A 27,879-nucleotide genomic window follows, 5' to 3' on the forward strand; every position below is an offset into this window, starting at 1 on the left:
CTCAGCACACAGGTTGCCTGCTTTTGGAGGCTTCGTTGACTAGCCATCCTACTTCTTAAGCCACATCCTATGGACCAGCCTTAATATTACTTTTCAGATCTATATTATTCTCTCTAGACTGTAAAAACTAGGGAGACAGTACAACGGATTGTTTGGGATGGATTTTATACTCTCTCAATACTTTTTTTTTTTTTTTTTAATCAGGGCATTTTATCTATTAAAAGTCAGAAGTGCACCAGGCACATTTCTTGTCTGGTAGGCTAAACAGTACAAATGATGTAACTAATGCACTTATTATCTTATCATATTAAACAAATTACATTTCATAGAAATGATTATAAAATGCACTGCAGAAATAAGTAAAATATTTTTAATACTTACAGATAATAAGTATGTGTATCTTAATTAGTTGCTAAGTCATGTCTGATTCTTTTCAACCCCATGGACTGCAGCCCAATAGACTCCTTTTCCATGGGATTTCCCAGGCAAGACTACTGGAGTGGGATGCCATTCCCTCCTCCAACGGATCTTCCCAGCCCAGGGACTGAGCCCATCTCCTGCACTGGTAGGCAGATTCTTTACCACTGAGCCACCTGGGCAGCCCCTACAGATTTGAAGGCACCAAAATAATATTTTTTTCCTTTCCATTGTTTTATTGAAGTATAGTTGACATGTAAGATTATACCACTTTCAGGTATACCACATATTCAACATTTACATACATTAGAAACTGATCACCACAATAAATCTAGTGACCATATGGTGACCAGCTGTCACTATATGAAGTTATTACAATATCATTGACTATACTCCTTATGCTATGCATTGCAGCATCAGACTCTCATGATGTATATGTGATAATTGGAAGTTTGTGCTTCTTAATCCTCTTCACCTATTTCACCCAGCTCTCCCACTCCCACACCCCACCCCCAGGACCACCAGTTTGTTCTCTGCGTCTCTGAGTCTATTTCTGTTTTGTTTTGTTTGTTCATTTGTTTTGGTTTTTGAATTTCACATATAAGCGGAATCACACAGCATTTGTCTTTCTCTGACTTATTTCATTTTAGCCTGATAACCTCTAGGTTCACATTTGTTGCAAATGGCACCTAAGTAATTACTAATAGAAGCCAGCAAATTCATATAAGAGATAACAACCCACAAGTTATTTATCTTAGTCCATAAAAGAGAAAGACAAGCTATCACCATGCTGAAATAGGCTTCGTTATTCAATACAGACATCCAGTTTCAAAACTAACACAGTCTAATATAATCTTAAAAATTCAATGTTTTTTCTGTATTATATCACTATTATACTTCTCAGTTTAAAGTTCAGTTTTGGTTTCAAAGTAGGTTTAATTTAGTACTTCAGTCCCATGTCTCACAGATTATTGATCAGGAGTGGGTGAGGATTATTCCAACTAATATTGGTTAGAGCAACAAAACATAAAGGGGACAGTTTAATCAGCTTTGCCTGACAGTCGCCTAAGAGCCAACTCATTGGAAAAGACTCTGGGAAAGATTGTGTGCAAGAGGAAAAGGTGACAGAGGATGAGATGGTTGGGTGACATCACGGACTCAATGAACATGAGTTTGAGCAATCTTTGTGTGATGGTGAAGGACAGGGAAGCCTGGTGTGCTGCAGTCCATAGGGTCACAGGGAATCAGACAGGACTTAGTGACTAAAAAACAACAAACTCAGTTGAGAAGTTAGGAAGGATACATAGTTGATTTAAACTAGAACATAATAGCAGAAAGAAAGGGAGAAAAGGACAAAACGTCAGGTTTTTGGTTAGAACAAAACCTATCCATTAAAGCCATTTATTGCCTAAAGCCAAGCAAAATAAATGCACAATTACGGAGACACAAGATGCTCACCATGCAAATGACTTATTAAGGAAAGTTTGATACTCTCTCCCCCTTCCAATGAATCCCTCTCCCTAAGCCCCTTTCTATCCACCAGGCATTTGGGCAGGAAATAGATCCTACTCTACATATATAAATAGAAAGAGATTGATTACATGGATTAAGTGCTTATAAAATTGTTGGAAGGGCTGAAGGAGAAGGAGCCAGAGGTGACTGGAACTATTGGATTCAAGAAAACACCAGCATCAGAATCAAGACGACCCTACCATCAACCCAGCTGGGGCAACAACTATAGCTGTCTTATGACTCTCAGAAGGCAAGCAAGGTTTCAGCTGCTGGAATTATCTCTCAGCATTCACAACTCTGAGCCCAGGTTCTCAGCAAGAGTGTCAGAAAGGAGACCTCTGCCTCTCTTCTCCTTTCCAGGACCCATGCACCTATTTAGTGAAAGTTATTTTACACTGAGAACATTAGCTACAAGGGAATCCAGAAAAACTAGACTTTTGCTTTCTAGCCTTTCACAACATAAGACAGCATACAAAAAGAGGTTGGAATGGATGTTTAACGCCAACCAACCATAACAATCACCCCACCTATATAGAAATTTTAAAACTACCTCTGCTCTTACACGTCTATCTGAATATTTAAAACACTTTCTTGTGACCATGTTGTGATTATTCCTCTCTGTATGAGACCCTAAGGTCCTTGAAGACGGAGACTGTAAAATAGATAGCTTGTCTATCTCACAGTATCTCGAGAATAGTCAGCAAGCAATATATGAAACAACAAATTAATAAATGCACACAGAGAACCAGAAAATCTTGCTCATATATTTCTTCTTAGCCTACTACCTACCCCTTGTTCAGCTATCCCACTTCCTTTTAGGACACACACACAGAGCAAGGCAAGAAGTCAACCTATCTTAAGAGCATGGATTTTGGAGTTATAAAGGTCAGCATTCAAGTCCAGGTGTTGTGTGATCTTGGGAAATGTATCTGCTCTGAGCTTCAACTTTCTTTCTTTCTTTGGAGGGGCTTCTTAGAAACATCAAATGAGGCAGTCTGAATAAGGCAACTTCCTGCTCAACAGATGCTGAGCCAAGATTGGTTTCCTGCACCCAATGAATTCCAATCTTTCTGTGTCTCTTAGCTCATCTCCTGCATCTACAACAAGGGGGTTAAGAACCAAGAATAATGTAACATGAAGGACACTACATGGAACATTGATTTAAACATTTTTCTGCTGTAACTAATCATCTTAATTACTTTGTGCCTTTGGAGTCTCCTATCTGAATATTTCAAAAGACTTTACAAGCAAGAATTATGATACATAATTGATAACTGGAGTAACTGAGGCTTACATGTTGAACGATTTGTCAGTTTTCTTGTGATCCTCAAAATACCAGCAGCCTACTGAGTTTTTTCTTTATTTCTCTCTCTTTTTTTGGCTATGCTTTTCTCTTTTTTTCAGTGTTTCAGTTGTTGCTGTTTAAAAGCTGGTGCAAAGCACTACTGAAAAATGGGTTGTCAAGAGAGAACAAGATGGCAGAAAAGTACATGGATGTGGCATACCTCTCTCTCCATGGATACATCAGGAATACAGCTTCAGACACAGAAGTGCATACAGAACACCAGCTGAGAGCGGAGGAAGTACCTGACCAGTGGAAAAGAATATATAGAACCAAGCAAAACTCTGTAAGATGACTGAACTAGGGGGGAAAACAGGAGTGTTAGGAGGACTGGACCTGCCCTCAGCGGGTGTGGGAACTGAAGCAGGGGTCCGATCCCCGCATCAGGGCAATTGTCTGAGTCAGAGGAGAAACATTTAAGGCTGAGAGTGAAACAGCTGATTTGTGGCAGCCTAAATGGAAGGAGAATCAGACAGTCCTTGCCGCAGCCATGCATACCGGAGACGGGAACGCTGGTCCCCTGGAAGGCACAGCGGCTAGGAGCTGGAGTTCAGGGATTGTGGAGCAATCCCCAGGCAGGGGCTCCTGTTGAGTGTGGAGACAGATTGAGGGGACGTGAGGGAGGAGATTGTAGTGGGAAATGCCTGTGGAGGAAAGCCAGGAAGCTATGGAAGCAAGGCGATACTGCTGAGTCACCCATAGTGGGTGGAGCCATCACCATAGCCTCTCTCTCCCCACACGCCAGCATCGGGGGGCCCTTTATGTGACTGACATGCTGACCAACAAAGAAGGACCCCAGGCAAGGGAGCCCTCTAAGTGCCTGAACAGGCAGAGCTATGGAGAAAGACTGGCCAAAGAGGCCTTCTGATGGCCAGCTACAAGAGGCTCAAAAAAAGACTCTGACAGGGCCATAACTCCTGCGGTGGAGGCAGTCCTTGTCCCTGCACACTTGGTGCTGCCAGGGTCCCTGCAAGCCAAGCAGCTGCACCACCTTCACACTCAACTCTCACTGGGGCAGAGCTGGCACAGGCAAAAAACATCTTGTGCCCTATGCGTGCAGGGTGACTTTGGTAGTGTCTGACCCTGTGACCCTGCAGTCTGTGGCCTGCCAGGCTTCTGTCAGGGAGGGGGGTTCTCCAGGCAAGGATACTGGAGCATATTGGCCAATACTGGTTGCCATACCCTTCTAGAGCACTATATTTCCTTCTGCTCTAGCCACCAACTCTCCTGAGTACCTGGTGCTGCCAGAACCCCTGAGACCCAAGCAGCTGCACCACCTCCATACCTGGCCCTCACAGGGCAGCCTCAGGAGCAAACCCCAGAGGATGACCCACATGCAGAGGTGGAAATAAAACCACAGGTGAAACACAGGGGCAGTGTGGCTAAGGAAGAGCACCCAAAACCCTCCCAACAGCTGTACAAGCTGCAGATTAAATCCACAGAATCAACTAAGCAGACTCTGCATCTATGGAATAGATAAAAGGTCATTGAGATTTCCCACAAAAGGAAAAATAGCTGTGGACATAGGAGGCAAGAACACAGAGGAGCAGGATTGGATTAGAATCTGAGCTGCCTCCAGAGCAGGTCCAGAGATCAGCACAGTGGTAGAAGGCATCCCCGGGAGGTGAGGTGGACTGTGACTCCCAGCGAAGGAAAGGACTCTGATAGAAATGACTCAAGAAAAGCATTTATTATTCTTTTATAATAAATAAATGTTATTACTATTATTAATTTTTTATTACTTATCTTTTGACTTGTTCTGTAGAATCTTTTGGATTTTTTTTTCTCGCCCCGTCTCTATTGTAGTTGTTGATTTTATTGGCACTATGAAATCTAATTAAGCTTTTGACTCTTTTTAAAATCTTTTTTTTCTCAGTCACATTTTTTATTGTTGTTTTAAACCTTTGCCTCTACATTGGACTTTTGCAGTTCCAAGGAGTTTTCTTTCTTTTTTTCTCTTTTTATACTTTTAATTTTTAATTTTTAAACATATTATTATTTTTCTACATTTATTCCTTTGCTTCCTTTTCCTACTGTTCTTTTTCCCTTACAGTTAATCTTTAATATATATAAATCTTTTTTATCTACCTCTATTTAGCTTTGCCTATCTAGTCTTTCTTTCTTTTCTTTCTTCTCAACATATTTGTTACTTTTATTTTCATTGCTTTATTCCCCAATTGGCACTTTACTTTAGTTTTGTTTTCCAGTTTGTGCTTTAGTCAGTTTTATTCTTAACTGGTAAATATAATTTTTGATATCCTTTGTTCGTCAGGTCAATCTATTGTACTTTATTTTTGTTGGACTGTTTTGACTTTGCTCCTGGTTGCATATGCATATGTGTATATTCCATTATTTTAATTATTATTTGCCTGATTTTGTAACTACAGTTTGTCTGTGGTTCATCTTTGGTTTCTCATTTTTGGATATTTGTTTTCAGCTCACTTAATGCCATAACAAACCACTGGTGGAATCTTCTTTCCTGACCAGAGATCAAGCCCTGAGCCTTTGGAGTGGGAGCACTGACTCCAAACCCTAGACTACCAGAGAACTAACCCTAAGGGGTATCCGATAGTGAGAACGCACACAAAGGAAACCACTGGAATACAAGACCAGGCATCACCGAACCACCAGTAGCACCCTGTGCAGGATGCCTCATCTAAACAACAAACAAAACAAAAATACAAACCCAATCATCAGCAGACACTCAGCCTTGCCCTGCTGCTGCTGCTGCTGCTGCTAAGTCGTTTCAGTCATGTCCGACTCTGTGCAACCCCATAGATGGAAGCCCACCAAGCTCCCCCGTCCCTGGAATTCTCCAGGCAAGAACACTGGAATGGGTTGCCATTTCCTTATCCATAGCCTTGCCCCAAAGAGGAAAAACAAACAAAAAACCCAAAAGCTCAGCATAAATCTCACCCTATAGGAAACTTACACAAACCACTGGACCAACCTTAAAAGGGCAAAAACCAAAAGGAAGAAAGAATTTAACCTTGAAGACTTGGAAAAGGAGACCTCAAACACAATAAGTTTAAAAATAATAATGAAAAGGTAGAGAAATACTACACACATGAAGGAACAAGCTAGAAACACAGAAGTCCAAATAAATGAAGAGGAAATAGGCAAACTACCTGAAAAAGAGTTCAGAATAATGAGAGTAAAGATGATCAAAAACTTTGAAAACAAAATGGGGAAAATGCAAGAATCAATTAACAAACACCTAGAAGAATTAAAGAATAAACATGCAGAGGCAAACAACACAATTACTTAAATTAAAAAATACTCTAGAAGGAATCAATAGCAGAATATTTGAACCAGAAGAATGAAACAGTGAGCTGGAAGATAAAATGGTAGAAATAACTTCTAAAGAGCAGAATAAAGTGAAAAGAATGAAAACAACTGAGGACAGTCTCAGAGACCTCTGGGACAATATCAAACACACCAACATTAGAATTATAGGGGTCTGAGAAGAAAAAGAGAAAAAGAAAGTGTATGAGAAATTTTTTTGAAGAGATTATAGTTGAAAATTTCCCCAACATGGAGAAGGAAATAGTCAATCAAGTCTAGGAGGCACAAAGAGTCCCACACAGGATAAACCCAGGGAGAAACATGCCAAGACACACACTAATCAAACTAACAAAGACTGAACACAAAGAAAGACTATTAAAAGTAGCAAGGGAGAAGCAACAAGTAACATACAAGGGAAATCTCATACATTTAACAGCTGATCTTTCAGCAGAAACTCTGCAGGCCAGAAGGGAATGGCAGGATATATTTAAAGTACTGAAAGGGGAAAATCTACAGCCAAGATTACTGTACCCAGCCAAGGTCTCATTCAAAACTGATGGAGAAATAAAAAGCTTTTCAGACAAGCAAAAGTTAAGAGAATTCAGTACCACCAAACCAGCTTTACAACAAAAGTTAAACAGACTTATATAGTCAAGAAATACAAGAGAAGAAAAAATATCTACAAAATCAACCCCAAACAATTAAGAAAATGGCAATAGGGAGATGTATATAAACAGTTACTTTAAATGTAAATGGATTAAATGCTCCAAGCAAAAGGCTGGCTGAATGGATACAAAAACAAGACATATATATATACATATATATGTATATATATGTGTATGTATGTATATATATGTATATGTGTGTGTGTGTGTGTGTATATATATATATATATACTGTCTACAAGAAACCCAATCAAACCTAAAGACACATATAGACTGAAAATGAGGATGGAAAAATATATTCCATGCAAATGGGAAGCAAAAGAAAGCTGGAGTATAATCCTCATATCAAAAAAAAAAAATAGACTTTAAAATAAAGTAGATTACAAGAGATAAGGAAGGACACTACATAATGATCAAGGGGTCAATCCAAGAGGAAGGCATAACAATCATAAATATCTATGCACCCAACGTAGGAGCAGCTCAATACATAAGAAAAACACTTATAACAGACATAAAACACTATAACAGACATAAAAGGAGAAATTGACAGTAACACAATAATAATAGGATAGTAATAATAATAACACCCCACTCACACCAATGTACAGATCATCAAAACAAAAAATTAATAAGGAAACACAAGTCTTAAATGATACATAGATCAGATGGGTCTTATTGATATCTTCAGGAGATTCCATCCAAATGCAGAAGAATACCCCTGCTTCTCAAGTGCACGTGGAACATTCTCCAGGATAGACCACGTCTTGGGTCACAAATCAAACCTCAGAAAATTTAAGAACATTGAAATCATATCAAGCATCTTCTCTAAACACAATGCTATGAGGCTAGATATCAATTACAGGAAAAAAATATATAAGAAACACAAACACATGGAGATTAAACATGTTTCTTAATAACCAACAGGCTAATGAAGAAATCAAAATGGAAATCAAAAAATTTCTAGAAACAAATGACAATGAAAACATGACAACTCAAAACCTATGGGATGTAGCAAAAGCAGTTCTAAGAGGGAAGTTTATAGCAATACAATCCTACCTCAAAAAACAAGAAAAACATGGAATAGACAACCTAACTCTACACCTAAAACAACTGGGAAAAGAACAACAACAAAAAATTAGTAGAAGGGAAGAAATCATAAAGATCCAAGCAGAAATAAATGAAAAAGAAATGAAAGAATAGTCAGTCAGTCAGTTCAGTCACTCTGTCATGTCAGACTCTTTGTGACCCCATGAATTGCAGCACACCAGGCCTCCCTGAAGATTATAGGAGACTATTATGAACAGCTATACTGCAATAAAATGGATAACTTGGAAGAAATGAACAGATTCTTAGAAAAGTTCAATCTTCCAAGACTGAACCAGGAAGAAATAGAAATTATGAACAACCCAATTGCAAGCACTGAAATTGAAGCTGTGATCAAAAATCTCCCCAAAAATCAAAAGCCCAGGACCAAATGGCTGCAAAGGAGAATTCTACCAAACACATAGATAAAAGGTAATGCCTATTCTTCTAAAACACTTTCAAAAAGTTGCAGAGGAAGGAACACTTCCAAACTCCTTATGAGGGCACCATCACCCTGATACCAAAACCAGACAAAGACAGCACAAAAAAAATAAAACTACAGGCCAGTATCAATGATGAACATAGATGCAAAAATCCTCAACAAAATTTTAGCAAACAGAATTCAGGAACACATCAAAAAGCTGATGCACCATGATCAAGCTGGGTTTATTCCAGGAATGCAAGTGTTCTTCAACATACAAAAATCAATCAATGTGATACACTATACTAACAAATGGAAAGATAAAAACCATATGATCATCTCAACAGATGCAGAAAAAGCCTTTGACAAAATTCAGAACACATTTATGATGGACACTCTTCAAAAATGGGCATACAGGGAACCTACCTCAACATAGTAAAGGCCATATATGATAAGCCTACAGCAAACATTATTCTCAGTGGTGGAAAACTGAATGCATTCCCCCTAAGATCAGGAACAAGACAAGGGTGTCCACTTTCACCACTATTATTCAACAAAGTTCTGGAAGTCCTAGCTACAGCAATCAGAGAAGAAAAAGAAATAAAGGGAATCCAGACTGGGGAAGAAGAAGTAAAGCTCTCACTGTTTGTAGATGACATTATACTGTATATAGAAAACCCTAAAGATAGTATCAGAAAATTACTAGAGCTAATTAGTGAATTTAACAAAGTTGCAGGATACAAAATCAATACACAGAAATCACTATATATTTCTATATATTAACAATGAAAAATAAGAAAGAGAAATTAAGGAATCAAATTGCAACAAAAAGAATTAAATATCTAGGAATCAACTTACCTAGGGAGAAAAAAGAATGGTACACAGAGAATTATAAGACACTAATGAGAGAAATCAAAGATGACATAAACAGATGGAGAGATATTCCATCTTCCCTGATAGGAAGAATCAATATTGTAAAAATGACTATACCATCAAATGCAATCTACAGATTCAATGAGATCCCTATCAAATTACCAATGGCATTTTTCACAGAACTAGGACAAAAAAATTCACAATTCATATGGAAATACAAAGACCCCAAATAGGCAAAGCAGTCCTGAGAAAGAAGAATGGAGCTGGAGGAATCAACCTTCTTGACTTCAGATTATACTATAAAACTACAGTTATCAGGACAGTATGGTACTGGCACAAAAACAGAAATACAGACCAATGGAACAAGATAGAAAGCCCAGAAATAAACCCATGCACCTATGGGTACCTTATTTTTGGCAAAGGAAGCAAAAATATACAATGGGGCAATGACAGCCTCTTCAATAAATGGTGCTGGGAAAACTGGACAGCTATATGTAAAAGAATGAAATTAGAACACTTCCTAACATCGTACACAAAGATAAGCTCAAAATGGATTAAAGACCTAAATGTAAGACCAAAAACTATAAAATTCTTAGAGGAAAACACAGGCAGAACACTCAATGACATAAATCAAAGTAAGATTCTCTATGACCCACCTTCTAGAGTAATGGAAATAAAAACAAAAATGAACAAGTGGGATCTGATAAAAGCTAAAAGCTTTTCCACAGCTAAGGAAACTATAAGCAAGGCGAAAGGACAACCCTCAGATTTGGAGAAAATAACAGCAAATGAAACAACTGACAAAGGATTAATTCCCAAAACATACAAGCAGCTCATATGATTCAATTCCAGAAAAACAAACAACTCAGTCAAAAAGTGGGGAAAAGACCTAAACAGACGTTTCTCCAAAGAAGACATACAGATGGCTAATAAACACATGAAAAGATGCTCAACATTGCTCATTACTAGAGAAATGCAAATCAAAACCACAATGAGGTACCATCTCACACCCGTCTGAATGGCCATCATCAAAAAGTCTATAAACAATAAATGCTGGAGAGGGTGTGGAGAAAAGGCAACACTCTTGCACCATTGGTAGGATTGTAAATTGATACAGCCACTATGGAAGGTGGTATGGAGATTCCTTTAAAAACTAGGAATAAAACCACCATATGACCCAGTAATCTCACTCCTAGGCATATACCCTAAGGAAACCAGGGTTGAAAAAGACACATGTATCCCATTGTTCATTGAAGCACTATTTACAATAGCTAGAACATGGAAGCAACCTAGTTGCCCGTCAACAGATGAATGGATAAAGAAGTTGTGGTACATATACACAATGGAATATTACTCAGCCATAAAACAGAATGCATTTGAGTCAGTTCTAACGAGGTGGATGAACCTAGAACCTATTATACAGAGTGAAGTAAGTCAGAAAGAGAAAGATAAATATTATATTCTAACTCATATACATGGAATCTTGAAAAATAGTACTGGAGAATTTATTTACAGAACAGCAGTGGAGAAAAAGACATAGAGAATAGACTTACGACATGGGGAGAGGGGAGCACAGGGTGAGATGTATGGAAAGAGTAACATGGAAACTTACATTACATATGTAAAGCAGATAGCCAATGGGAATTTGCTGTATGGCTCAGGAAACTCAAACAGGGGCCCTTTATCAACCTAGAGGGGTGGGATGGGGAGGGAGATGGGAGGGAGGTTCAAAAGGGAGGGGATATATGTTTACCTATGGCTGATTCTTAAGAGTCCCTTGGACTGCAAGGAGATCCAACCAGTCCATTCTGAAGGAGATCAGCCCTGGGATTTCTTTGGAAGGAATGATGCTAAAGCTGAAACACCAGTACTTTGGCCACCTCATGTGAAGAGTTGACTCATTGGAAAAGACTCTGATGCTGGGAGGGATTGGGGGCAGGAGGAGAACGGGATGACCGAGGATGAGATGGCTGGATGGCATCACTGACTCAATGGACACAACTCTGAGTGAACTCCGGGAGTTGGTGATGGACAGGGAGGCCTGGCTACTGTGATTCATGGGACCACAAAGAGTCAGACACGACTGAGCGACTGAACTTAACTGAACTGATGGCTGATTCATGTTGAGCTTTGACAGAAAACAACAAAATTCAGTAAAGCAAATATCCTTCAATAAAAAAATAAATTTAATTTTAAAAAGTGGGTTGTCACCAAATGGGCTGACCAAAATGGCATGTTTAATGGGAGAAAAGGATAAGAATCAAGGAGACAGGAGCTGAGCTATCAAATCCCTTTTCTGCTTCTAACCTGGTATAATTTAGAGATCATTTTGCATTTTATTATGTAGCTTATTTTTCCTTAGATTCCTAAAGCTTCAATCTTTAGTTTTGAGGAGGAGAGTTACAGACCCAATGTCTATCCCCAAACTTCCCACTAGTCAGCTTTGCTGAGTTAAGTAAGTCAAAATCTCTGCAAAATCTCTGGATTTTGATGCCTCATCTCTAAATTAGGAATTAGGTAATCTCAGAATTGATGCTTTTGAACTGTGGTATTGGAGAAGACTCTTGAGAGTCCCTTGAACTGCAAGGAGATCCAACCAGTCTATCCTAAAGGAAATCAGTCCTGGGTGTTCATTGGTAAGACTGATGTTGAAGCTGAAACTCCAATACTTTGGTCACCTGATGAGAAGAGTTGACTCATTGCAAAAGACTCTGATGCTGGGAGGGATCGGGGGCAGGAGGAGAAGGGGATGACAGAGGATAAGATGGCTGGATGGCATCACTGACACGATGGACATGGGTTTGGGTGGACTCCAGGAGTTGGTGATGGACAAGGAGGCCTGGCATGCTGTGGTTCATGTGGTCACAAAGAGTCGGACACAACTGAATGACTGAACTGAACTGAACCTCTTTTCCAGCTCAATTTTTCTATAAGTTTTTATGTACAATTCCTAGGACTCTGAACCACAAGAGACCAACTGCACTTTCCCTCAGGGACCCATGAGAAGCCCCAGATATTCTCTTTACCTTCCTTTCTGAGTAGAAACACCAGGGACAGTCAAGAAGAGCAAGTCTCTCTTTGTCTTTGCCAGGGCAAGGGCTTGCCTGGTACCTCAGCTGGTAAAGAATCTGCCTGTAATGCAGGAGATCCTGGTTTGATTCCTGAGTCAGGAAGATCCCCTGGAGAAGAGATAGGCTGCCCATTTCAGTATTCATGGGCTTCGCTGGTGGCTAGATGGTAAAAAAAAAAAAAAAAAAAGCTGACCTGCAATGTGGGAGATCTGGGTTTGATCACTGCATTGGGAAAATCCCCTGGAGAAGGGCATGGCAACCACTCCAGTTCTTACCTGGAGAATCCCCATGGATAGAAGAACCTAGAGGGCTACAGTCCATGGGGTTGCAAAGAGTTGCACATGACTGAGCAACTAAGCACAGCGCAGCACAGGGTCAGGGCAAAGAAGCCATAGGGTTAGGAGTTGAGAGTGGGCTTGAAGCAGAGTTGGAGAGCAAACTGAGAAGGCAATATACTGAGATGCTCAGGAAAGCCTCCATACTCCCAACCCAAATGGCACCAAACATGGTTGTTTTGTGGATGATTCTGTTTAGTGATGGGCTTCCCTGATGTGTCAGTGGGTAAAGAATTCACAAAGATCCCCTGGAGAAGGAAATGGCAACCCACTCGAGTGTTCTTACCTGAAAAAATCCCATGGACAGCAGAGCCTGGCAGGCTACAGTTTAAAGAGTCACAAACAGTCAGACACAAGTGAGTAACTGAGCCCCCTTCCCTGTTTAGAGATGCAACCTGCAGTTATTTACTTTAATAAAATCCCAAATAATTGAAATGGTTTTTTTATGCTGAAACTTTGTCACTTCTATGGATACATCTAAACTACACAGGGATACAAAGAACTAAAGTACAAATGTTGAAACAAAGATCAAAGAAAAAAATAAGACTAAAAAGGGACTTTGAAAATGGCTTAACTAACTCTTATCTACCCTTATGCTCCTTCATTTTTATGGATGATAAAAAAAAATGAGATTGAGAAAAGTAATTAGTGACTTGTTATCCAGTTTACCAGTATTGGAGTTAATTTAAACCCTCCAATTCCTAAAGTGAATCCCACTGAGGTATGAATCATATATATGCCTTTGTGAACCATACTCGGCTACCCCTGGACTCAAACAGGATCAGAAAACCAGCGCCATTCCAAAGTATATACTCAGACTGGGGCAATCCATTCATGGTCCATTTGGTCTGAATTTACCCCCAGGAAGCTCAGGCTGGAAGTGCTGGAGGCCCCAGGGACTCGTGTGTGAAATCCTTAGTCTCACTATCTTCCTTGGTCTTTTGTCCTCAACAGCCCTCCACAAGTACCTCTCCCATTCTAAACTCGGCCCAGTCCAGCTGGAGATTCAGACAATCTCTTAGTCAGATTTTACAACAGTAATAATAATAATAACAATAAACCTGAAAATCCCAGTGGCTTACTTTAAAAAAATTCACGCATTTCTCACTTATTGGTCTGCAGGTCATCTGGAACTCTGCTTATCTCTGCTTCATGTGTCTTCTCATTCTGGATGCTGGCTGAAAGAGTGACTTCCCCCTGCCCCCCGCCACCTAGAAATCTCATTCTCATGGTAGACAGCAAGAGCAAAAGGCTGAACTAAATCACACAACATGTATAAATTACTGCTGGAAAGGACACATGTTCACTCATATTCTCTCAGTCAAGGAAAGTCACACAGCCCATCCTGTCTATGGAATAGAAAAATACCATCTACTTGGCATCATGGCAAGGGTAGGGTGTGTTATACGCTTAAGAGGAGTGAAAGTGAAAGCGTTAGTCACTCATTTGAGTCCAACTCTTTGTGACCCCACCAGCCTCCTCTGTCCATGGAGTTCTCCAGGCAAGACTATTGGTATGAGTAGCCATGCCCTTCTCCAGGGGAACTTGACCCAGGGATCAAACCTAGGCAGATTCTTTACTGTCTGAGCCACAAGGGAAACCCACTCTTAAGAAGAAGGTGCAGACAACTGGAAACAATAATGCAACATACCAGAAATGTCAAAATATTAGTGTGTGAATGAAGTGTCCTTGAAGCATAAAAAGCAACCAATTTTCCCTGTAGCATATCTATTAAAGAGGCTGAGAGAGAGAAAAACACATGCCAAAGGCTTTTGTGAATGACTAGGAATTTTCCAGTTATAAAAGGATGCTAAAGCATTTTAGGTAGAAATAATACTGTGGGCATTAGCTTGAAAGCATTAAAGAGCATTTTACATTCAGAAAATTGTGAATAATCTTCCAAGAATGAATCACATTTGTTTTATAAACGTCTTCCTTTCACTTTAGCTGGATCATAAGATTCTACAGAGTATAAAACACAAACACACACTTATACATACACAAATGCACACAAGATCCAAGGGTGCAGCACAGAGAAATAATAAAGTTTAGGAGATGATGTCTACCTAGATTTCCTAGACCTTTCTCGAATCTCTGGGATATGACATAATGGCTAAAGGTTCGAAATACCACAGAGTATCTTGGGCTGTGGGTGTGGGCATAGGTCAGCTAAAAGTGTCAGTCACTCAATCATGTCCGACTCTTTGTGACCTTATGGACTGTAGACCACCAGGCTCATCTGTCCATGGAATTCTCCAGGCAAGAATATTGGAGTGGGTAGCCATTCATTTCCCCAGGGGATCTTCCTAACCCAGTGATGGAACCCTGGTCTCCTACATTCCAGGCGGATTCTTTACCATCTGAGCCACCAGGAAAGCCAAAAATTTTGCTCTGAAATTTCTGAATGGCAGTGAGAGATAAACTGTAATTTACACAAGCTCCTATGTTCAGAATATAAAAGAAAACCAAACAAGTTTCTTGTCTCAGGTAACATGGACTAAGCACTCATCACTCCATCTCTGCCATATGAATGCAGTCATAAAATCATAAAATTTGGACTGAATACAAGGAAGAGCCCTTTGAAGACACTGAAATGTAGCAGGTATATTAGGAAAGCAGATAAAAATTCAAAGTACTGTTGAACTGTTGGTAAGTTTTTCTCCAGTAGCTCCAGCCAGGACTTAGAAGAAACAGAGGCAAGGGCATTAATGATGACTGGGGTAGACCCAGAAGAAGCCCATGACTGCGGATCAAGGAATGAGAAAGAAATCTGCTAGCCCCAACAGCATCAGCACCCGGAACAGCAGACCCCTAAAACCTTCTAGAAGGGAAAACTTCCCTGATTGTAGGAGCTTTGATCTCAAGAGAAGAGGTGAGCCCTTCATGCTTTTGCTCTCTTTTGGTCCTATCTCCTCTTGGCCCCAGAGTGGGCACAGTCATCGGAATACATGGCAATGTGAAGTAAGTAAAGTCTTTAAGTTTCTGGACCAAAGATTGATAAGAGTTATCTCCAAAGAACTGGAAAGTAAAAGGGAGACCACTGAGAGGGAAGTACTCAGGAAACTGATCCCATAAATTAGTATATGACCACTGGGACTCAGTTTGACCACACATGTGTGGAAATAAAGCTAAACAGCATAATAAGGACTTTGAAAACTGAACCAAGGTATAGAACATCACCCAGGACAGACCAGCGCCCTGGTCCCAGCACTGGCCACTGGGTGATACACGCATGAAACAGATCTGAGTAACGCTGAGAAGGCTTTGAAGATGAAGGAACACTGAAACCACAGCCAGCCAAGGATTGTTGGAAATGTGCAGGCTGAACCTAACTTAACTGATTGCCTGTAGAAAGAGAAACATCAACACTCTTCTTTGGATTTAAACAGTATGCACAGTTTCATAATGTCTAAATGACTAGAATACAATCCAAATTAACTCAGTATATGAAAAATCAGGAAAATCTTAACTCACACGGAAAAAGAAAATATTGGTTGAGCAAAATTTTCCTTTGTGCTTTTCCATAAACCTGACCAAAAAACTTTATTGTAAGACTTAAAATTGAGTGGTGAGATTACTCCCACTTTATTCTTATTTTGAGAATTGACTTATTTCAATGCCTTTGCCTTTCATATAAATTTTAGAATTAGTTTTCTGTATTTACTGAAAATCTTGTTCAGTTCAGTTCAGTCGCTCAGTCGTGTCCAACTCTTTGCGACCCCCAAAATGGCAGCATGCTAGGCTTCCCTGTCCATCACCAACTCCCAGAGTTCACTCAGACTCACATCCATTGAGTCAGTGATGCCATCCAGCCATCTCATCCTCTGTCATCCCCTTCTCCTCCTGCCCCCAATCCCTCCCAGCATCAGAGTCTTTTGCAATGAGTCAACTCTTCTAATGAGGTGGCCAAAGTACTTGAGTTTCAGCTTTAGCATCATTCCTTCCAAAGAAATCCCAGGGCTGATCGCATTCAGAATGGACTGGTTGGATCTCCTTGCAGTCCAAGGGACTCTCAACAGTCTTCTCCAACACCACAGGTCAAAAGCATCAGTTCTTGTAGACTGCAAAAAACTAAGGTCATGGCATCCAGTCCCATCATTTCATGGCAAATAGATGGGGAGACAATGGAAATAGTGGCAGACTTTATTTTCTTGGGCTCCAAAATCACTGCAGATGGTGACTGCAGCCATGAAATTAAAAGATGCTTGCTTCTTGGGAGAAAAGCTATGACCAGTCTAGACAGCATATTAAAAAGCAGAGACATTACTTTACCAACAAAGAGCCGTCTAGTCAAAGCTATGGTTTTTCCAGTATTCATATATGGATGTGAGAGTTGGACTATAAAGAAAGCTGAGCCCTGAAGAATTGATTCTTTTGAACTGTGGTGTTGGAGAAGACTGTAGAAAGTCCCTTGGACGGAAAGGAGACCAAACCAGTCAATCCTAAAGGAAGTCAGTCCTGAATATTCATTGGAAGGACTGATTCTGAAGCTGAAATTCCAATAGTTTAGCCACCTGATGCAAAGAACTGACTTGTTGCAAAAGGCTCTGATGTTGGGATAGATTGAAGGCAGGAGGAGAAGGGGATGACAGAGGATAAGATGGTTGGATGGCATCATCGACTAGATGGACATGAATTTGAGCAAGCTCCATGAGTTGATGATGGACAGGGAACCCTGGGATGCTGCAGTCCATGGGGTCACAAAGAGCCAAACATGACTGAGCGACTGAACTGAGCTTGAGTTAAATCTATAGATCAGGAAGAATTAGCATCTTAGTAATACTTTATCTTTAAATCCCAAAAAGTGAGGTGACTCCATTTATCAAGGTCTTCTTTCATCAACATTTTGTAGTTTTCAGCATATTAGTTCTGTGTGTGTTTGTATAGATATATGCCTATATTTTATCTTTTGGAACTAGTATAAATGGTATTTTTAAATTTTTTCAGTTTTTAACTGTTCATTGGCGATATAATTGATTTTCGTGTGTTGACTTTGCATCCTGCATTCTTGCCAAATTGAGTTGTTTTAGGAGATTTACTGTGGATTACATGGGATTTTCTAAGCAGACAATCATCCCATCTATCAAAAAAGAGACTTTTATTTCTACATTTCCCATGTATGCATTTTGTTGTTGTTCTTGCCTTATTGTTCCAACTAAGAATTCCACTACAATTTTCAACTGGAGAGGTGAGATGGGCTTTCTGTGTTGTTCCTTACCTTAGGAGGAAAATATTCAGTCTTTCACTCTTCAGTGTGATATTAACTGTGGGTTGTAGATACCTTGTATCAAGCTGAGAAAGTTCTGTTCCTAGGTTACTGAGAGTTTTTATCCTGAGTAGATTCTGAATCTTGTCAAAGGTTGTCTCCCATCAGTTGATATAATCATGCGACTTTTTTTCTTTAGAGTGTTAATGGCAGATACATTGACAGATTTTTATATATTAAATCAGATTTGTGTTTGTTGTGATAGGTCACACTTTTTATATATTGCTGGGTTTGACTTGCTGATACTTTGTTAAAGGTTTTTGCATTTGTGGTTCGTTCTGTGGTTATCTTCCTTGTTCAGTCTTGGGTTATGGTATGAGAGTAAAGCTGACTATATAAAATGACTTTGAGGTATTTCTTTTTCTTACATTATCTGGAAAAGATTGTGTACAGTTGATCCTATTTCTTTTTAAAATGTTTGATAGAATTTACCAGTGCAACCATTTAAACCTGAGGATTCATTTCCTGGAATTAAATTTTCAAATTTGTTGAAGATTTTTTTAATGGTGTAGGATATGTTCTATCTTGGTATATCTGTGGATATTTGAAAATAATGTGGATTCTGCTATTGTTGGGTGGAGTATTCTAGAAATGCTGTTCTGCTTTCTTCTGGTCTCTATGATTTCTAGTGAGAAATTCATAGTAATTAAAATCATTGTTTTTGTATAGTGTATCATTTTTCTCTGGATGTTTTTAAGATATTTTCTTTGTGTTTAGTTTCCAGTAGTTTGATTATAATACATCTACTACCTCTTGATACATAGCTACTTCATATTTACTGTATTTGAGATTCACGGCACTTTGTGTATTCCATCAAACTTAGGAAGTGTTCATCCATTTTTTCAAATATTTTGTCTGTCTTATGCTCTTTTCTTTTATTCTTGGCTTCCAATGATATAAATTAGATCTTCTGGTATTATTTCATAGGTCCCTGAAGCTCTGTTCATTAAAAAAGAACAATGTTCCTCTGTATTCTTCAGATTGGATAAATTATATTAATCTATTTTCAAGTTCAGTGAATCTTTCCTCTGTCATTTCCATTTTGTTATTGAACCCAGATAGCAAGTTTAAAACAAAAAGAATAAAGTATTGTATCAAGACAGTACAATATTGGAAAAAGTATAGACACATAGATTAATAGAACAGAATAGACAGTGCAGAAATAGATTCACACAAATACAGTAAATACTACCAGTTCATATTCAAAGCTACTTAATAAAAGGAATAGCCTTTTCAACTGGTACAGAGCAACTGGTCTTCCATAAGGAAATAAAAAGAAAGAAAGAAAAAGATCCTAAACCTTATGCAAAAATTAACTGAATCTCAGACCTAAATAGAGATGCAAAACTATAAAACCTTCAGAGACAAACAGGAGGAAATATATGACAAACATTTCCTGTGGTGAAGGCAAGAAATAGGCAAAATTCATGGATATAATACAAAATAATAAATTAATTTTAAATATTAACAAATCAGACTTAATCAGATCTTAAATTAGACCTGAGTTTATTCTGTGAAAGACACTGTTAAGAGAAAGAATGACTGAGAGAGAGTACTTGCAAACCACGTGTTCAACAAGGAACTTTCAGCTAAAATACACAAAGAAATCTCAAAACTCAACAGTAAGAAAATAACTGTCTTTAAAAAGTGAGCAAGAGTTTTGAACACTTCACAAGAGTATATACAGAAGGCAATTAAGCATCTGAAAAGATATACAATACCATCGGCCATTAGGGAAATGCAAATTAAAGCTCTGATGAGATACTATAGCATATCTATTAGAATGTCCAGAACAATTATGGACACTAGTGTCGGCAAGCATGCAGAGAAACCAGAACTCTCGTATATGCCTGGTGAGAACGTAAAACAGTACGACTGCTCTAGAAGGCGGTTTGGCAGTTTATTGCATATTTATGTGTGTGCTCAGTCACTTCCGACTCTTCACAACCCCGTGGACTATAGCCTGCCAGGCTCCTTGGTCCATGGAACTTTCCAGGAAAGAATACTGGAGTGGGTTGCCATTTCCTACTCCAGGAGATCTTTCAGACCCAAGAAATAAACCCATGTCTCTTGTGTCTCCTGCATTGGTGGGTGGATTCTGGGGAAGTCATTACAAAGTTGAATGTACACTTACCATATGATCCCACATTCTTACTTTTAGTTATTTCCCCTGAGTAACAAAAACTAACAAACACACGCACACAAAATAGCACATGGATGATCATAACAACTTTATTTATAATAACTAAAATCTGAAATAACCCAAACACCTTTCAGTGGGTGAGAAGATAATGTTACATTCATATGATGGAATACTACCCAGTAATAAAAAGAAATAATGATACGACATCTTGGATGATCTCAAAGGCATTCTGCTAGATGAAAGAAGCCAGTCTTCTAACGCTGCATACTATATGATTCTATTTTTATGATATTGTCAAAAAGACAAGACTGTAGTGATTGGCAATAAATCAGTGACTACGGATTAGGAGGAGGGGGAAGTCTAACTACAAAATGAAAGTGTTAGGTTGCTCAGCAGTGTCCGACTCTTTGTGACCGCTCTTTGTGATTCTTCATGACTGTAGCCCCTCAGGCTTCTTTATCCATGGGGTTTTCGTGGCTACTGTAGTGCTTTGTCATTCCCTCCTCCAGGGGATCTTCCCAACCCAGGGATCGAACCCAGGTCTTCTACATTGCAGGCAGCTTGTTTACCATCTGAGCCACTAGGGAAGCCCGACAAAAATGAAAGCACAGGGGAACTTTTTGTGGATGATTAAACTGTTCCATATCCTATTGTGGTGATGGTTACCTGAAAGTAGATGTATGTTTAAATTCTACTGTATACCTACTGACTGTACCTTCTACTGACTAGGTTCCCCAAAAGGTCAGTTTTACTACCTGCTAATTTAAAAATAAAAGCTCTTAAAATATTTGTAAAATGCCTCTAGTCTTGGTACTAAATTCCATGAGAAATTTCTCCCAATCTGATGAATCTTGTGTAATGAGTATACCATGCATGTGTGCTAAGTCACTTTAGTTGTGTCCAACTCTGTGTGACCCTATGGACTGTATCCTGCCAGGCTGCTCTGTCCATGGGATTCTCCAGGCAAGAAAACTGGAGTGGGTTGCCATGTCCTCCTTCAAGGGATCTTCCCAACCCAGGGATTGAACCGGTGGTAATGAATAGTAATGAATACCAAATATCCATGTAATCACTTATATATTTGTTTCTTCATTCATTCACTGAACACTTAACTATTTTTCTAGACACTCTGCTATTCACCAGATTTAGCAGTAAGTCTCAAAATCAAAAGATCTTAGTTTGAGACATCTAATGCAGGCTAAAGGCACAATCACTAAATCCAATTTGTAAAAGCAATCCTACAGGAGCCAAAATAATACAGCACAGCTACTCAACTATCCTCAGCTCTGACTTAAATTTAGCATGGATTTTATAAAGCACGGAGGAATAAATGGATCACAATATGTAAGTATTAGTTCTTTAAACTGAGCTTTTAATAAGCAGTACAAGTGGCAGAGAGTTTGAGATAATACCTCATGAGTACCTAGATTTCAATATTCTATCTTTTCAGTTAAATCCAGAGCCACTTTTTTTCTGACTCAGCCCATCTGTGGGTGGAACTGCCACTCTCTAACTAAAGCTGAGAAGTCTGATAAGTGCTTCCGTCCTAATAGAAAGCCACTCTTCCTCAATCCAGAGAGGATGGAGGAGGTACAGATGGGAAAGGTCATGAAAATTTTCCATCAAGGACTCATAGAAAGCATAACTTTGAACCATACAAATGTTTGATATATCCTACAGAATTTACTATGGCAAATGATTAACCCTAAATCAATATTGAGGGAATTGACCAGCAGAAATTTTTATTTAGGTTTTAATAGTTATTTTGCAGCTCTTTCATGAATTAAAAGACAAGACCATTAGCAGTGGACTGAATTATGTACCCCCAAAATTCATATGCTGGTGACCTAACCCCCATTGTGATGGTATTTGCAGAGGGACCTTTGGAAGATAACTAGGTTTAGGTGAAGTCATGAGGGTAGGACCTCCATGATAGGATTAGTGCCCTTGCAAGAAGAGACCAGAGAGCTTGTGCTCATTCTCATTTCCCCTCCCTCCCTCCCCACCTCTCTCAATCCCTGTCTCCCTCTCTGCCTCAACAGCCCCAGTGTGAGGACTCAGCAAGAGTGAGAATCCAGGAAAAGGATTCTCACCAGAATTCAATTATGTTGGCATGTTAATTTTAGACTTTCAGTCTCCAGACTGAGAAATAAATTTCTGTTGTTTAAGCCACCCAGTCTGTGGTATTGTTTTATGTCAACCCAAGCAAACTAACATACCACTCTTAAGTCACGACAGTGAAAATTATTATAATTGCTAAAATACAATGAGTGATTAATACATGACTAATTATTTCACTCAGTCCTCACAACATCCCTGTGAATTTGACACTATGATTATCTCCATCTCACAAATAGTTAAACAAACACCTTTTCCAAAGACACCCAGCTAGTTGTTCAGTCGCTCAGTCATGTCTCTCTGCATATCCCATGGACTATAGCATGCCAAGTTTTTCTGTCCTCCACTATCTCTTGGAATAATAGTAAGTGGACTACTAAAAATAGCTTCAAGGTATATCTCTGGTTTACCCACTGCACATGGACATAAGAACTATCCAAAATCTTCAATACTGATCTTGCATTAAGGTGCAAATTCTAAGTAACTGTCAATAACTGGGCGGGAATGGTGTCTATGAAGATCATATTGATAATCCAAAAATTATTCTTATAAGAACAACCACAAATAATCTTCTATTACCCTCAGGAGATTTCCCTGAGGTAATAAAATGTGTTACTAAAGAGATTAATGGAATACACTTTACTTAAATGTTTCTTCTTACTGAATAACTAAACTTTGTCAATGGCCTCCAGCTAAAAACTATCAGGAGGAACACCTCTTTATTTAAACAAGCTGGATTTATTGCTTGTTTTAATAAGCGAGACATACACCACAAGAACCATGGGGTGTCTCAGTAAGAGGATATTGGAAAGAACTTACTGCAGGTATCAGACTTGGGTTAGGTGACTGGGGAAGTTTCAGGAAGCAAAGCAATTGTTTTAGGAAAAAGGAGAAATTCTAGAACCTATCTTCTAGGGAAGAAAGGGAGTGTAGAGTGAGGCTGGGGTCAGGAAAGAAGCAGCAGTCGCTCATATTATGCAAGCTTGGGGATTGTGTGGGGTTTTGTGGTTGGTACATAATCCTGGTTTGTTTGTGTGTAGACAACATTACAGAGAGGTCTCCTTCTGTGCCTCCTATCATTTATTGGTCACAGAGAGGCCTTGCGCAATGCTGGTACTTTGTGAAATAGACAACAAGGTCTTACTGTGAATTTCCTAGGCTGGCTTTTAAAAACACCAACATCTAGCTGACAGTATCAAGCTATGTCCTAGGTATCAAAGGCTACTTTTCCCTTTCCAAATTTAAACCTTTCCTTTTCTCTTCATAAAAGATAGACTTAGGAAAATGAAGTCTGCAGTGTGTCAATTAGGTAATTGGCATTGAGCTGCTTTTCAGAAGGAGCAGCTAAGAAACTAATTAGCCTATAAGTTTAAGGAAATAGTGTTGTCCTGTAACAAAAATGAGTTATATCACTCCTTGAGTCAACAAGCTATATATTATGTAGCAGTGGGTGTCCTTTCAAAAATTTAAAAAAAAAAATTCCATTTAGCCTTCTTCCTTGTCATTGAGATTATAAAATTACTTTTTATGTTATTCAAATGCATCAAAATGTTTTCTTCGTGTCCATGGATTCTTTCCAAGGTAGCAGAGGCTAAGGAAACATTTAGATGTTAGTAGAGGGGCTTTCCCAGTGGTAAATACAAGTAGTTTGGTCCAATAGAAAGAGTGCAGGTTTTGAAGTTAGATTGTAGTTGACTAAATATCATCTCCATCACTTTGCACACATGACCTTGAGCTTATTGCTTAAACTTTCTGTAAAATAGAAATAATGTTTATATCTGCTATCATAGGTTCAAAATAATTGAGCTAAGAAAATAAGAAAGCACCCTGTAAACTTTCAAAGTACTCAATACTAGTTAATATTATTATTACATATATAAATATTATGTTATGAATTAAAAGTTCATCAATAATGTCTTAGAAATAAGGTTACTGATATAAAAAATAAGCTGATCATATTAGACAATCTTTGCAAATTAGGCATAGAATGTTTTGATTTCTAGAAATTCTCTAAAAATTAAAGCAAGTTTATATAAGATGTTTACCTCCAGAAAGTTAAATAGATTCTCCAAGAGTCGTCTCATCTACTATCTAGCTGGCTCAAAGCCATTAATGTAAAATAAATGACCCACAGTATCATATTGATTTATTACTTCACCCTATAAAAGATATTCCAATCCTCAGGACTTTGAGGGCAGGTAATTTTAAAGAAGAATAAATTGTGAGACTAACTTGAAATTAAAGGCACAGCAATTGGTGAGATTCTGAAAAGAGGGTTAGACAGATAGTTCAATCAATATGCATGTATTAACACAGAGCTGAAAGTAGGAGCTGTTCCTGGCTTTTAAGGTACAAAACTCTTAAGGAAGGAAAGACACAACTCAAGACATAAACATTAGATTTGAAGGAACATGTAATAAGCAAGGTATAAATGGAATTCATTTGTTTGTGTTGAGGAGGCAGAAAGAGATTGTGTGGGGATTGGTGGAGCTTGGGACAAGAGATTCCACTGTGAAGAGACCACAGATCAAAGCCAAGTCAGGATGCAGAGATGGCCCAGCCTCCAACCAGATGTCCAGGCTATTGCTAACACAGAGACACACCACTGGTTCAGAAACAGAGCCCATAAACCACCTAGTCTCCACTCTTGTGAGTGGTTCTTACACCAAAGAGCTAGTATCCTCTTCGACGGAATTCAGGGAGGATGATGCCTTGACAGCAGCTAGAATTGTTCAGTGGCTATTGACCAGCCAGCATGAACAACATCCATCAGAGCTCCAAGGCTCTGCTCAGTCTGTATCGACTTCACGTCTGTGTAAAATCCTCGTGTCCCAAGAAACTCATAAGGCCAGATGGGTATGGGTCTGAGAAGTGCAACATCTGGTAAAGTGGTCAAGGTGCAACAGAAAGCACACATATTAGCTGAAAGAGAACATATACAGCTGAAGAGCTCCCAATCCAGGTACACATGTATGTAAAACTAAGGAGAGAAAAAATAGAACCCCTATTCTTCTCCTAGACAGCATATTAAAAAGCAGAGACATTACTTTACCAACAAAGGTCCATGTAGGCAAAACTATGGTTTTTCCAGTAGTCATGTATGGATGGGAGTGTTGGACCATAAAGAGAGCTGAGCGCCAAAGAACTGATGCTTTTGAACTGTGGTGTTGGAAAAGAGTCTTGAGAGTCCCTTGGACTGCAACGAGATGCAACCAGTCCATCCTAAAGGAAATCAGTCCTGAATATTCATTGGAAGGACTGATACTGAAGCTGAAATTCCCATACTTTGGCCACCTGATGCGAAGAACTGTCTCATTGGAAAAGACCCTGAACCTGGGAAAGACTGAAGGCAGGAAGAAAAGGGGACGATAGAGGATGAGATGGTAGGATGCCATCACCAACTCGATAGACATGAGTCTGAGCAAGCTCCATGAGTTAGTGATGGACAGGGAAGCTTGGCATGCTGCAGTCCATGTGGTTGCAAAGAGTCAGATATGATTGAGTGACTTAACTGAACTGAATCTTCTCCAACTATTCTTGAACATCCCAGAATTCCAAGAGAGACATTAGACCAAAGAGATTTCCACAATGTCTCAGTCATTTATAATGCTTACTGAATCCCTCAATAAAGAGTAAGTAATAAAGTAAGAAGCCAAGAATTTTATCATTCAAAAAGATAGAGCATAATGGAGTGACCTCTTGACCATCCTTTGTTGATAATTAATTTTTATAGGCAGATACACATAATTGACTGCCTCATGTTAATTCCGCCACTACTCACTGGGAATCATCAGTGTAATGTACAGAATCAATCCTACTCCAGAGTGGATACTAAGTTTATATCAATCATGGGCATTTATTCATTCATACAAGCATCAAGAAGCCATGCCTAGGCCAATGAATCATAGTATTTTTCAGGAAACAGACATCAGTTCAGGAATAAGCATCTGACTCGAATCAGGTCAATGAGACATCAGAGGCCAATTTCCAGGAAGAAATTCTTTCTCGCTTTTGTGCCAAAATTACTGAAAAAGAAGATAGCTTCATGTGCTACTAGAAGTTCCTCTCAGGTTATCAAGGATCCAGCTTTAGCAGGAAGTCTACATTGTGAGCGGCAGATGAAAAGGAAAGAATCTGGATCCTTTACAGCACCCTGAGATGCTGGCTTAACTAAACCTCATGCCTGCCCTGCTTCTGTTAAATAACCCTATACATTTCCTCAAAATTTAAGCCAGTTAAGTCAAGTTTCTGTCACTCTTGACCAAAAGGAAACTAAGTGATATATATGACTTGATGCAGGTTTAAGGGAGTATCATAGCTTGAGGTTCTAGAGACCAAGCCACTTCCTATACATAGAGCCAATTTTCACCTAAAAATATGTGTCCTTTTCTGTCCTTTATTCTTTTAGGATAAAGTTTTGTCCCTCGGGTTAAAAACCAGGAATAATTGGATAGCCTCACGAATGAATCAGAGTTAAAATACCCTTTCTTGACTTTGTAGCAAAAAGACCAGGTGAATAAAGGCATTTTTTTTTTTTTCTGAAAGAAAGACATGAAATGCAACCAGGAAGCTAGAAAATGAAGAATTCAACTAAAAGTGTTCTTTTAGGAATAAAGCTAAGGTTAGCCATAGCAGGAAAATCCTAATATATATACTGGCTGTAATTTTCTGCCTATAGTTGCTGTATTTTACACTTTTGTTTACTCTTGGTATTTTAAAAAGTTTTTTTTTTTTTAAAGGTCTGGTCTATCTCTGCTGTTCACTGAGAAAATCAAAGTCCTTTTAATGGAATTGAGTGTATCCCTAATGGTACAAGGAATTAGAGTGAGAGAACTCTTAGATAAATGAGAATGATTAGGGCACGGGATGCTAACTCCTCTTTGGAGATTTTCTTCCAGGGCTTGACCCAAGAGGTCCTAGGTTTCATTTTGCTGATGAGCAACATGTCCCCTACATCGTGGTGACCTGTGGCTGTGTTGGATTATAAATTGACCAAACTCAGCATCTTGATGGCCGGAGCAATCACACTGGTGACAGATACATAGTCCCTCTGTGGTGTCCCCTCTCCTTAGAAACGCCCAGATTGAGAGTCGCTGTCCAGGTTACTCATAAAAACCTTTAGGCACCATCAACACCAGTGTGTAGTAGGAACCCACTTCCTTCCAAGTGGCACACACAGTCTGAAAACTGAAGTTTCCCCGAATCTGTACCAGCACACCACTTTATAGCCATTGAGACCCTGCCCATCCATTTTAGAGCACCTTGCAGATTCTCATTTCAACAGAAAATCAATATATGGAAAGTAATTCGTGTACCAGCACAGTCAGCAGCGCACAAAAGCAGAGACC

Source organism: Budorcas taxicolor, chromosome 12, assembly GCF_023091745.1.
Source record: "Budorcas taxicolor isolate Tak-1 chromosome 12, Takin1.1, whole genome shotgun sequence".
In the NCBI taxonomy this organism is placed as follows: Eukaryota; Metazoa; Chordata; class Mammalia; order Artiodactyla; family Bovidae; genus Budorcas; species Budorcas taxicolor.